At 49.0% G+C, this 14,030-nt stretch overlaps 1 protein-coding gene across 2 annotated transcripts in view; it reads left to right on the top strand.

Moving 5' to 3' along the window:
* The window catches only part of HIPK3 (homeodomain interacting protein kinase 3), a 754,208-nt gene that overhangs the window by 66,498 nt on the left and 673,680 nt on the right, over positions 1–14,030 (top strand). The gene's annotated exons all lie outside the window — the stretch shown is intronic.

Consider the following 14,030-nt stretch of genomic DNA (forward strand, 5'->3'; position numbering starts at 1 on the left):
TATGGGTTCTTTCTCGACAACCCATGCTGCCTTTTTTTGCTCTTGCCTAGGTCTGGCTTACTTAACTTCCGTTGTGTGCTTTTCGTATTTTTGCTCCCACTTTGCCAGATCCTCTCGACAGCTTCTTCCCTTTTCGTTCAGTGGTTGCGGCAGTTACAATGCGCTAGAATGTGTTGCTTGTTTGTCAATTACTGGCTAGGTGTTTCCTTTGCTCTTGCACTTCTATGCTTCTGAGAGCCTGTTGTACGCAATTTTTCAGTTAGTCTGAACACCACACTCAAGACGCCCCAGGTTTCCTTCGTGCTTAAACTCACTGGTGGTAGCGTCTAGCTTTCTCGTCCTTCGCTAAAGGCAGTGTTCTTCCTCCTGCCCCTGGGATAGCCCCCAGCTGGTGCTCCCAGCCAGGGTAACTAGCAGTCTCTGGCCACAAGAAAGTGGGCCCTCGCACACACAGCTCCATGTTACTTTTCTTTCTGGCTCCCTGTAGATGCAGCACCCTCACCACCTAAATGCCGTCTGCTTTCCTGCGCAGACCTCCGGCGCTTTGGTACTCTGTTCCCTCGGGGATCCGCTCGGATCGGCCTTCCTGTTGCTCCTCGCACACTCGTACAGGTGTTTGGTACTCCCACACCTATCACGATATGACCCACTTGCTCCGGGCCCGGTGAGTCTTCTAGCTTTTATCCCAGTCCTGCAGCAACCTCCATGCAAAAACTTGTATACACCTGTATCCTGTTAAGGGTTCTCTGGTTATCTGCTTTGATTGGCTTGCCTGACACCATTCAAGCCAATCACTGGGACATGCCGGACTTTAAAAGCTTCCAGGCTTCCTTTTCTTCGTCCCAGTACCATAGTGGCTTTTCATCCAGGTAATCTTCCTTGCTTCTTCCGCTTCTGAGTACTTTGCACATTTTCAAGGGATAAGGGACCGTCGCAGTAGACTACAAATGTGAAGGGGGGGGGGAGGGGTTAGGATGGATCATAGTCAGGAATGGTGGAATACCATGTCCCTCCCCCTAAATGCTCTCCTCTTCTTTGGAACCCTTTAGGGTTAAATGGTAATTGTTGATGTGGGTTTTATAAAATGAAGTGTCTGTCGCTTGTGATTGTTCATCCTCTTTTCTATTCTCAGATCGTTTTCTGAGATAGGTAGTAGACTTTGTTCCCCACTGTTCGGATCGGCTCCCAATATTCTGCAAACCTGGAGGATGGAGGTTTATGCAGGGTTGTCAACCCATGAATTTAGAGGGGAGGTGGGGTAGGCCATCACTATGATGTATAGAATACTGTATCTCGCCCTAGGGCATTCTTCTTCCGACCCCCAAGGACCCTCCACTCAGGTAAACCTCCCTCGCTTGTTCAGCCCCAGGGTCGGGATCCAAAAGCAATGGCCCTTCCCAGGCCATCTGAGCAAAGGTTCCAAGGGGAGTAAATGTCAAAATCCTGCTAGTTACACAACTATTTAGCCTTATAGTTCCTTCTTTAATTCAACAAACAGTCCTTACTTGGGACTTCCTGTAGATTTGCAACTGCCTGGTACAGTCCCCTGCCAGGACTTTAATATTCATAGGTAAGCGTTCCTCTTTTATTTCCACAATTGCATGTACCTTCCTTGGTTTGGTGTTTCTGGTTGTTTTCAACATTCACTCTGGATTCCCCCATATCTGCATTCCATACACTCGTATATTTCAAGGGCGTTGTATTTGCAATATGCCTTCTTGGTTTGCAAACAATCTTCCTAATGTCTGTTTCTCTGCCTTTTAAAGTTTACAAATGGCGTTTGGCGCAGTTGCCGATGCTCGAGGTCCCCAGTTTGCTTGGGCTGACTCACCAGCTCTGTGTGGCGTCTTTGATCCTGTTCACCCTTCCGCGGCAAAGCTTTACAGCTTGATTTCCATTGTGGACTGCTTCCATGTTCTGGTTTCTCTGCGGCTCCGCTCCAGCACGCCTGCCTTCCTTCAGGTCCCGGTAGGTGAAACATTGCTTTCTACAGTTGCCGCACGTCCTGCAACGTTCCTCCGCCACCTTGCTGGCTAGCCTCTTTGCTTTGCCGCACCGGTATGTGCTTCCAGGGTCCACACGCCTTATGGATGGGTATGGCGCCTTCTCCCAAACCGCAGCCCTTCTAGGGTTTGTTATTCATTGGTAAAGGTCCAGCGCACAGGTGCCTAAGACTGCGCAAGCCGAGCGCCTGAATTCAGGATAGAGACGCAAACTAACCAACCCTACTAACAATTTCCCTTTCTGCATACACCTCTCAAACTCCAAACCAAACAAAACCAAAATCTACAGCAAAACAAACCGCACAAACTTCACTACATTGCAACAACAAAACAAAAACAGTCTTGCACGACATTACACAGAGACTACCGGCCGCAAACACCCCAGGCTCAGCCAACAGACCCACCGGACTGAGGCCGCCAACAGCACATCACTGCTCTCTTGCACTTTTCCTGCCTCCTCCCACTAACTCAAACTCCCCTCCTCTTTCAGAGCCGCCAGAGCGCCAGGGGACCACTCCGGTGGTGATAGTGCACGGTACAAATGTCCTTTAACATTCTGAAAACAACTAGCACAATCATGGAGCTTGAGGCTCCTTCTACTCTGCATCATTCCCTTCTTCCTCATCCCAGTTCTTGGAGGTTTGTGGGAAATGAAGTCCATTGATGTAAACTGATGTAGATCACTCTGGGAAATCGCATTCAATGGTTCCATATGTCAAGCCAGTTATATATGGAGGGTAATTGGAACTGGAAAAGATGTATTCTTTGAGCTTTTACTTTTCAGACCATGGCTGGAGATTGGCATAAAGGATTCAGGGGGAAAAGGCTCCTCTATTTTCCCTAAAAGGTATGTGGGTGTATCGGGCAGCTACTGCCTCCTACCTTTGAGAGTCTGAAGCTAGGGACTTGGAGGCAGTTGGTGTAATCTAGTCTGGAAGGTCTGGTGGCAATCCTCTGGAATCTTTCTATTAGATAGCTAGGTGCGGCATGATTCAGGGATTTCTAGGTAAGTGAAGCAATTTTCAACCTGATTTTGTCAATTGTGGAGAGCCAATGATTCTGTCTCTCTCCTAGCTATTCCAAGGGCTGCTCTCAGGGCATTACTTTGTAGTATTTGGATTTTTTTAATGATAGATTCGTTGGAGCTGAAGTAAAGGGCATTGCAATAGTCCAACCTTGACCGAATAAGGGCTGTAGCTAAGATGATACAGCTGTTGTTCGAGAGGAATGGTTTGCCAGATCTCATGAGTTTGCACGTGTAAGCAGTGGTAGAGGCCAAGGTGTTTGTTTGGTGAAGCAGAGGGTTGAGTCGAGGTAAAAGTCAAGAGTTACCTCTTTGGCCACTTTGATCAGGTTGATATCAATTATAAAGGAGGCAAATTCTGGTCCTAGTTTCTTGAGGTTGTTTGGGGTGCCATGGATGATGATCTCAGTTTTTTCATCATTCAGACATAGACCACGAGAAGCCATCCATGCCTGGATGGTGAGATACACCCTATTCACCAAGGCCAAATCTTCATTGTAATCTCCTGAAAGTGGAAGGAGAATCTGTGTATCATCTGCATAATTAGTGTAGGGTAATACCGAGATTATCCAAATCATCGAAGAGGGGCTTGGTGAATATGTTTTATAACTTAGCAGAGATGCATGAGCCCTGTGGGACCCCACAAGTGATGGGTATGGGGTCTTGATGTCCCGTGTCTTGCCCTGTCCTTGTTTTGTCCTCCACCAAGGAGCATGCAAATGAATACTATGCAGTGGTGGTATCCTTTACAAAGGATCAGGGCATTGTAGATTTAAAGCCTCTTATTGACGTTTTTGCACGGTGAGGTTGTGTATTGGCTGGTACAGCAAGCATTTTCCTATGTGATGGTAGAATTTTACAGTTATTAATTTCCTGCTGAAATAAATGGTCTGAAAAAAATGGTCTGCAGGATTGCACGGAGAATGCCCGACTCTATGGTTAATTCAAATAATTTCTGCAAACAACCTTCAGTTTTGCTAATGTGCCTGTGTCATAGGGCAGAAGAGCACAACGTTAAACGCAATACTTCTGAAAACACTGGGTATGTGAGAGGTGCTCAGTGTCCCTATGCTTCCCTTGCCTAGCTATCCTTCCAGGCCTTGTTTCCAAAGACAAAGGGGCCAGGGGTATGCAGTCTTTATATCGAATATTTTGTAAAGAATTAACATATAGCGAATATTTTATAACACAAGAGAATGCATTTAGGGGAGGGGTAAAGGGTTAAATATGTTTGGGAAATGGTTGCGGTGGGTTTTTAGAAGTGGGAAACGGCGGTTTAAGGACCCCTACCAAAAGAGCATTCTCAAAAATGTTTTGTCATATCAATATTTTATGTCCATTCTTTATAAAATATATATCGGTATAAAGACATGTAACTGGGGCCAGGGAGGTTAGTAAGAAAGAGTGCAAGGAGTTGCTTTCATCCCTCACTCTTTTCCACTGGTCACATACATTTGGTGTCCACCCATGCCTCCACCCCCCTCCCCCACCCCCCATCCCTCTGCCAAAGGCAGCATGAACAGGTAGGCCATTTTAGTAGAGCAGTTGAACATGTAGTGAGGAAGAATGCTGTGTCTTTCCAGCCCTGATGCAGCCAGGAGTTTTTTTTGTCCATGTTGTGGCTTGGAACTGCTCATATTTGTTTAGGGATTTGAAGAGCAAAAGTATGAGGTTGGCTTCCTTCAAGTTTATGGGAGCCAGAATCCAGCATTATATTGGCTCTTGGTTCAGGCACGTGACCATCAAAGATCTGGAACCAAGTTGAACCAAATACCTAAACCCAAACTGTTAGCCAAACACAGAGAATGAAGTCCATGAACATACTATACTCTGTGTTTGGAAAAGAGATAAAAGGGACACAGTCATTCTCCAACATGGGGTCTGGCATGGATTCACATGCTCATGAATATTCCCCGTCGTCAGGCTGGGAATCCTCAGTAAAGGAAAAAATCAGTTTCAGTTTCTGAACTGTCCTTCTACCAGTAACCAATCACTGGTCTCTGGGTCATATTGCCCCGAGCCAATGACTGCCCTCTACCTAAGCCCCTCCTCTGGCAGCCATCTTCATATTTTTACTGCACGTTCAAGTGTTGGGAGTCCTTGTGCTGTAGCACTTGAGCTTTTACTGCGTTTTGCGTTTTTGCAAAGAGTTTACTCTTATATTTTCAGTCAATCGAGCCTCAAGCCTTTTCGTCGAGTTTCCAGAAGATCTTTGAGGTCTACCCCGCGTGGACATGGCCCAGTACAAAGGAAGCATGACGCCTGTTGGATCCAAGCTGTTCAGGAGCTGCCCTGGATGCGGACTACAGAACGTCTTTAAGGAGGATAAGCACTCTCGGTGCCTCTACTGCCTTCACATCAACTAATCGCTCGTGGAAAATGACTGCGCGTTTTGTAAGAACATGTCCGAGTACGACGATCCTTCATTGTCCGTTCGCTCACCAACTGGCTGGAGGGGGAAGAGCCCAGCAGCAGGTGAGAAGAGGAAGAAGTCAGAGCGGTCTTCTAATACCTTTTGAGGGCGCTCCGGCGACGGGGCCCAACAAAAGGCAAAGCACTGCGAGTTCGCGGGCACCGGGAGCGCCGTTCAGTCGGGCTCTTCGGCTGCCAGGCAGGGCGCATTATCACCGACGCCATCAACCACGAGCCAACGCTCTGGCTTGGTGAAGAAGTCGGAGAACCCCGGGTAAGCTTTGGGAGAAGCCGCGGTCGATCACGATGGAGAGAGCCGAGGGGGAGCAAGGCAGTGACCCCCCCCCCCCCGCACCCTCCCCCAAGTGAAGGCCTCTGGCACGCCCAAGGTCGTGAAACCCCTGATTCACTCAGCTAAGGCCTCGATTGAAGGAGTAGTGGCGGCCCTGGCGAAGCGTACGGAGGCTTCCCCAGTGGAGACGACTCCAGGGGCTAGAGTTTCCTGCCACCCCGGAGGGGATCTTCTTTTCTGCCTATCGAGGACCCCTGTGAAACCCTAGCAGGAGAAAGAGGGGGGGGGCACGGTAGCCATAACGGACACGGATACCACCTCTGAGGATGAGTTGGCGAGCGTCCAAATGATCATGGATAGGAAGTCCGACGAATCCAGGGCCCACGGGAAGGATCCCGACGAGGCCGACAAAGAGAGCAACGGGGGAGCCGACGAGGAAGATAGGGCAGCGGATCCGGTACCCGTACCAGGGGACTATTCAGGAGCTATCTTCATCGCTATACAGGCCCTGTGTACGGAGGTAAGAACAAGGATGCCCTTACCCCCCCACCGACGACCCAGCGGAGCCTGGACCGTCGGGGAGTCCACCTAACAAGCAGAGACGAGTCCGCCCCCCTCCAACCTTCACCCCCATCCCCTCCGAGGGATGAGATGGGAACGGAGATGGGGACGGATGACGACGGGATGGACCTCCCATCACCACCGCCCCGGGGCCCCCCCAAATTCACTCCCCCAGACCTCCCTCCCCCTGACGAAATTGGCTCCTTCCATGCCATGATCGCCAGGGCATCTGAGCAAGGAGGGCTTCCTCTACCAACGACGCGGGAGGCCAAGAGGAAGACTGTCCTCTCAGTCCCATTACTGGACTACATCTGGGACAAGGGGCTGGCACTCCTGAAGAACGCGGACACGGCTCCCGCTAAGAGACCGGTACGAGAGGAAGTACCGGGTCCTGGACTCTGCCCCTATGTGCCTCAGAGCACAGCCGTCCCCGGATTCAGTGGTCTCCACGGCGGCCAAGAAGAAATTGGCGGGAGCGACGGCGTAACTTCTATAACCCAGCCACCCCGCCCACCACCCCGGACGGCGAGGGGAAGTCGCTGGACGCCATGGGACAATGGGTCCTTTCGGCGGTGGTGACGATGATTAAAGCGGCCAGCGCCCTCACGATCGTGGCACGCTACGGCAGGGAGCTGTGGTTCAAGATCGCTCCGCTCCTGGACTTCCTCCCGCACGACAAGAGAGCTGAGGCCCTGGAAATCCTACAGGAAGGCGAGGTGGCTTCGGACCAGCGGTTGGCTCAAGGCCACCGATTTCCACCAGGATGTGCAGACCAGGGTTCTGGACATGCCCTTCGACGGGAACAACCTGTTCGGCAAGACAGTGGACGAGTCACTGCAGGCCATCAAGGAGGACACTGAGACGGCTCGGGCCTTGGGCGTTCTTCAACGACGGCCGTCCTTTCGGAACTCCGGAGGCAAGCAAGGTGCCTCCAAAGGATTCGGCGGCGGTTCCTCGTCGTACCACCAAGCGGGCCGCTCCTTGTCGCAGGAAGCCTACAGAGGACACGGCAAGACCGGAGGATCCTGTCGTCGCCAAGGAGGCAAGGCCGCGATGAAACAGGATTGAACCGGCCATGGCGTCGGGCCCCCACCCGAGCACCCCGGTGGAAGGCCGGCTGGCGAAATTCGTCAGCATGTGGGAGTCCATCTCCACCGACAGTTGGGTGCTGGATACCCTGGCCCGCGGCCACACTCTGGAATTTCTGAAAAGGTGTCCCCGTATTCCATCCGTGGCCTGGAAGGAAAACCATGTCCCTCAACTGCTGCTTGGAGGTACGAGCGATGCTAAGAAAGGGAGCCATCAAACTCGTCCCAAGAGGCTCCTGGGCTCCGGAGTGTACTCACGGTATTTCCTCGTCCGGAAGAAGACCGGTGATTGGCGACCCATCCTGGACCTTCGTCATCTAAACAAGTACATAAAGTCCCAGAAATTCCGGATGGTCACCCTCCAGCACGTGCTGGGACAGCTGGAGGAAGGCGACTTCCCATCGTCGCTGGACTTGGAGGATGCCTACTTCCACATCCCCATTCTAAAAGGCCATCAAAGTGGTGCAAGGGCGACATTATCAGTTCAAGGCCCTTCCCTTCGGATTGAAGTCGGCGCCCAGGGTGTTCAACAAGTGCCTAGCACCAGTGGCGGCTTAGCTGCACTTGCAGGGATCCACGTCTACTCCTACCTGGATGATTGGCTCATCCGAGCAAAGTCGAGGGAACTCGCCGTCGATTACACAGCGAAGACCATCCAACTGCTCGAGGATCTGGGATTCTCTATGAACTTTGCGAAATCCCACTTGGTACCATTGCAAGCCGCCCTGTTCCTAGGAGCCGGACTAGACACAGTGGCACGACTGGCTTAGCGTCGGAGGAAAGGACGAAGGCCATCCTGGGCAAGGTACAACGGCTGTTAATCATGGACGTGGCCAGGGTGAGATCAATGAAGTCCCTACTCGGAATGATGTCCTCTTGCATCTACCTCGTGCGCCTATGCAGACTACGGATGCAACCACTGCTGGAGTTCCTCGCCGCTTGCATCCAACGGGTGTCTGGCAGCTTCGAAGATAGGATCTCACTCACCAAGACTTGCCGCCAAGCGATCCGGTGGTGGGGCACCCGCGCGCATTTAGCGGCAGACATGGACTTCCAGACCCCCGCACATCAGGAGACGGTGATGACCGACGCCTCCCTCGAGGGATGGGGGCGCACACCAGAGATCTCCACGCAAGAGGCCTTTGGCTCCCGGAGGAGAGGTCACTACACATCAATGTCCTGGAGCTCCGAGCAGTGTTCTGGGCCCTCAGGTTGTTCCTTCCGTCCCTCAAGGGCAAGGTGGTAAGGGTCTTCACCGACAACACCACCACGATGTTCTACATCTGGAAGCAGGGGGGCACCAGATCCCCAGTCCTATCCAAGGAAACGCAGGATCTGTGGCACTGGGCCGTCGCCCAGGGGATGTTTCTGGTACTCTTCTATCTGGCAGGTATAAAGAACACCATCGCCGACTCACTCAGCAGGGAGCTGCGCTTGTGCCACGAGTGGGAACTGCGGCAGGATCAAGTGGATCTCCTATTCTGACAATGGGGCAATCTCCAGATTGACCTATTTGCGATGGCAACAAACGCCAAGTGCCGGAGGTTCGCCAGCAGGTTTCCCCAGCCGGGGAGCATGGGCGATGTATTCTCATTCCCCTGCGATGGCCTGTTCCTGTATGCGTTCCATCCCCCCCCCCTCCCTCCCCCCATTGCGACTAATCTGTCAACTCGGACGGTCCCGGTGCAGGATGATCCTCGTCGCACTGGCATAAATTAGTTTTCAAAAATTGATTAGCAGAGTTAATTGCATTTTTCTTGATTGGCAAACAAACCCATTTGATTAGCTATTTTGTAGTAATGTTTTTCAAGCCACCAGAAGATACTTGTACCGACGATATTAAATGAGCAACAATAGAGCAGTTGTGTACCGCTTAAGTAAGACATTAGTGAGAAGTCGGGCCTTAAAAATTCTTTAAAATTCCACTACAGCTGCAAGTTGAGTAACTTAGTTTACCAACTCGACTGAACGCACATGCACTAGACTCATGGCAACGGATGACAACACATTTTAATGCTCTTTCTGTAAAATGGTGCATGTCACCACAAACCCACTTTAGTTTGGCACACTGCCAGCCATGCACAGTGAAACTTTTATTTGACATTTACTGCAAAGTAAAGTTTTAAATAAGTTTCCAACATCCCCTGCAAATGGTACTGGCCCTTCTTAAAATCTACTCGACTATTCAAGTGGGAGAAAATGCTTTGTGTGCCCTGGAAGAGTCTGTAAAAAGGTTAGCTGCGTGAATGAACACAAATAAAAAGATATGATAAAAAGGCTCTGAAAACAGTTTGGTCAGCTCGCCCTACTGCAGGTGCAAATATATAAAGCAATCGTAGAGAAGAATGAGCTCTGCTGGCCAACTACAGTGTATAGTTTTGCAGTAGGTCTGTAGATGTACAGACTGGATGAAACTATTGATCGCTACTTTAAGTAAATATCAAGTTAGCTTTGTGTATTCATTATGTATAAGGCTAAGCAGAGTTAATGGCATAGCAGGTAGAGAACTGGGAAAACTACAGAGAATATTGTAGTTTGCTGCCATTTTATTTTCAGGATGGCGGATATAAAGCAACATGGTAAAATAGAATGTCAAGGAGTATGGGATCAGCTCTTGGGTTGAGCAACAGTTGTAAGCTGTATGTAACCCGCAGCCCACAGGACTAGGTTTGTCATCAAAGCATCTGGCTGCGTGGTCATTTACATTTTCAAAAGTGTCCACTAGTCCATATGATGTATCTTCCTCAACAAAATGAAATCTACTTGACACTAAGATTTAGATACACTTCACTGTAAAACATTGAGACAATGCAGTGTTTCACAGTAGCAATACTGTAATTATGCATTATGTAACCTATTACATTTTTAGAAAAGGAACTAAAAGCCTTTAAACAAAAAACTAACACATACTGGTCTTTGGCAGACGGTTACAAATAGCTTAATAACAGTATTATCCTGATTATTTCTGGTTTGCAATTATTTGAAAAGGAAAACAAAATGTGCGTAGCACTCCCACACATGCCTTTTGTCACATGAGTGAATGGGATGATTACTGCTGCACTCTCTCTCTCCATTAGCCCCTTCGACTGAACAGAGAAAAGAGGATGGAGAGAGCTCTGAAGGTAAGAGGAATGCAGGGTGAGCTGTGCTTTCATTGAACAGGGTAACTTAAATAGCTAGCTTTGCTACACAAGTGCCAATTTAATTAGCAAACCTACAGAATTGCATAGCAAATTGCTCCGCGACACGAGGCAGTCGGTAACCCGGGTGTTTTCTATGAATGAAAGGGATGCTGCAAGGCTATGGCTGCCACAGAGCTGGAAGACTGGGCTCCAAGCAGAGCCCCTCTTCCATGGTTGCCAGAAAGAAGATGGAGCGGCGGCGGCAGCAGTGGCGCCGGGGCGCCCACCATCATGTAACTGGAGGTGGGAGGAACGAGTGAAGATTTGAGGGCAAGGAGAACCAGCCGTCCGGTTGTTGGAATGCAGGCTTGGATCGTGCGATTCAGCCCACGATCCAAGCAACCCCATTGGATGCTCCCCCTGCCCGGGTGCTAAATAGTTTTTTTGTACTAAGCTGCAGTTTGTGCATTTGTCTGATTTGAAATCCTATTCAATGTGCTGTTTGTGATAGTGTTACGCTCTGCGACCCAAGAGGCATCATCCCAAAATGTGGCCATTCTGTTGCAGTCTATTACACTGTAAACTAAAACTTGGATTTTGTACGGTTAAAACATATTTGGTCATCCTTGTTCTAGTTCAATGTAAGATTTTTGTTTATATAAAGGCCATTGCAAGTCACCAGGTAGGCCGAGTTAAGGCATGGTGCGATCATCCCATTTAATATTTGATTTCTTGCTATCTCGCTGTGATTCAAAACGATCTGGTATAAATGTTGACTCTACCTGCAACAAAGTACAAGCTGCAGATCAGCGTGGTTTTTCCTAAAGTAACATTTTAAGCAGTTTCATAAAAAAACGCATTCATTAACTGTCAGTGTGGTTTAGAGTAAGTGCAGATTCCTGCTCTTCCCTTGCAAAATCCCATTCATACACTAAATAAACGTGCTACTATGAATGTCACTTTTTTTTTCTTTTTTTTCTTTTTTTTTTTTATCCACAAATGATTTTGACTTGACAAAGGAAAGGAGTTGGTCCAGTTAGTCATTGCTTTAAGTGTTTCAGTGGCAGTTGGAATTCTGTTGAGAGCTGCTTTCACACAGCATGCCGACTTTGGCATCCTCTGCAACGTAAAGTGATGTACTTTTGTTATTGCAGGAGTACACCTGCAATGAAAATATAACACACCATTTTTAGACGGATATTTCAGCCATGCATGTAAAACATTTTTACGCAAATTCAAGCATTACAGTTGACAGTTTGCTTGTAACTTGATGCTGCATAACTGTGGAAAGAAGTACAGTATCCTTATGGAATGTCTGACTGAAGTGGTCTTTCAGGCTGTTGCAAAACACAGCTCCTTTTTTTCCATGGTTTGTAGTTCATCTAAACCATGAAAATCTTTCCATGTTTTTCTTACGTTTCACAAGAGGGGTATTTTCTTGACAATTTTTTTTTTTTTAAAGACTAGGCGTTTTAGTCACTTCCATTAAACTCCCCCAGTCCCAGGCAGCAAAACACCTATGCAAATCCCTATTCTCTCTATATGACTCCATGGACCATGAACATTTTATACTCTTCCCCCACGCATGTTAAAGGTCACAAGTTTGGCCTAGTCTTCATCTCCTGCCCGATCCTCTCATGCTCGAACCCCCTCCCCCTCGACTGGACAGACCACGCAGCAAATCCCCCTTCTCGTATCTCTCACAAGGCTGCCCCACAAAAGTCTACCCTAAAGCCCCGTTATCGAGCTTCCCTTCAAGTATTTCCTGCTACACACACTAGAGGCAATGTTCACAGCATTCTCCACCACAGGGAATGCCTTAGTCCTTCTACATACATTGAACCACTCTTCCGAGAACTAGTGGATGCCCATGAGTCTCTAATAAAGTCTAGACACACCAAGCTTGCCAAAAACAAACGCTCTATCAGAATCCCTTGAAAAACGGTGGTGCAAAAAACACAGCCTAGAAGAGTTCTTATCCCACAAATCCCTGTGTTGCCAACGTCTGCTTACTACACTGCCACCATGAGGCAGCCTCTTAGAGGTGCAAAACTTTATTCGAGTTGTAAAGCACTGCTCCAAGCCCACACCTGTCCACAAGGTGCCGGCTTCACAAGAGAAATGCAACGGAATAAACGTCTTCTTCATTAACAAAATTGATCAAATCAGAGGCCATATTGATGCCTCAACCCTGTTAGCGATCAGCAACAATCCTCTTCCTCCCCTATCCCTCGTCCCAAGGCACTGGCCTCCTCTCTCCTAAAGATCTCTCACGCACCCGTTTCACTCCAACCCACTACTTGCATGAACAAACTCCTCCCAGCCTCCCTTATTACAAAGCTCACTGGCCCAGCACTTAACACACTCCTCAGAGTTGTGAACACCTCTCTCAGAGATGTATTTCCAGACATGTTGTAAACTGCTCTCACTTATACGACCCGCCCCCCCCCCCTTTTCCCAAAAAGCCCTTGTTTGACTCATAGGACCTAGCCAACTACAGACGCATCAGGATTCTTATTGAGAAAGTAGTTAAGACCCAACGACTTGCCAAAACCGACCATCTTCAACTCCTCTGTGATTACCATTCTGGCTTCTGCCCCAAATGCAACACTAAGACTGCAACAATCAAGTTGTGGATGATGCACTCAGAATCACTGACACAGGATGGGCTTCTCTGGAACTGTCCTAAATGGTTTGCATCCTACTTATCCGGTAGGCACCAGGTGGTACAGATGGGCTTGTTCAGATCCAACTGACTTTGTCATGTGTGAAGTCTCCCAAGGTTCCATTCTCTTACCAATCATCCTCACTCTATACATGGAACCCATGGCAACTCTCCTAACTGACCCCAACATAGCCCTCCATTAGTACGCTGCTGACACTCAGTTTCCACTTAAGGTCAGTGGCCCCAGTATATTGCTTGCATCTGCAGATTCCTGTCTACTATCCAAACCTGGATGTCAAACGCTTACCTTAAACAGAACCCGACCCAAGACCGAATTTGTCCTTCCAGCCCCCCCTCCCCTCCCCACCAAACAACAACTTGTGCGCCAATGGCTGGATAACATATGCCTGGAAGGATTTACCCCTCAGCTGTCTAACTCGGCCAAACCCTGGGCATTTCTGTGGACCATAGCCTTTCCTTCCAAAAGGACATGGCCAAAAGCAGCATGGCTAAAGATCCACACACTGCGCAAAATCAGTCTTTATAACCCCAAATGAAATCCGTACAGTGGTCCAAGCCCTCATCTCCCACATCTATGGGTGAAATGCCCTCCTTAGCTTACAGCCACGCACCTTCCCCCCACCCACCAAAGCAGCACACCACTCTGCAGCCTGCCACATGACAGGTGCCCACAAATTCGACTGCTTCTCTCTAACACTGCATGCTTCACTGGCTCCCCCTCCCTGCCAGGATCCTATTCAAAACTGCATGTATCGCCTACAAAGCAGTCTCCAGCGGAACACCAACCTACTTGGTGGCTAAACTCCATGCCTTTGGGGGCTCTTGCACCTCATGTAGCAAAA

The sequence above is a fragment of the Ambystoma mexicanum genome, chromosome 11 (assembly GCF_040938575.1).
Source record: "Ambystoma mexicanum isolate Mex_15411 chromosome 11, UKY_AmexF1_1, whole genome shotgun sequence".
NCBI lineage: Eukaryota > Metazoa > Chordata > Amphibia > Caudata > Ambystomatidae > Ambystoma > Ambystoma mexicanum.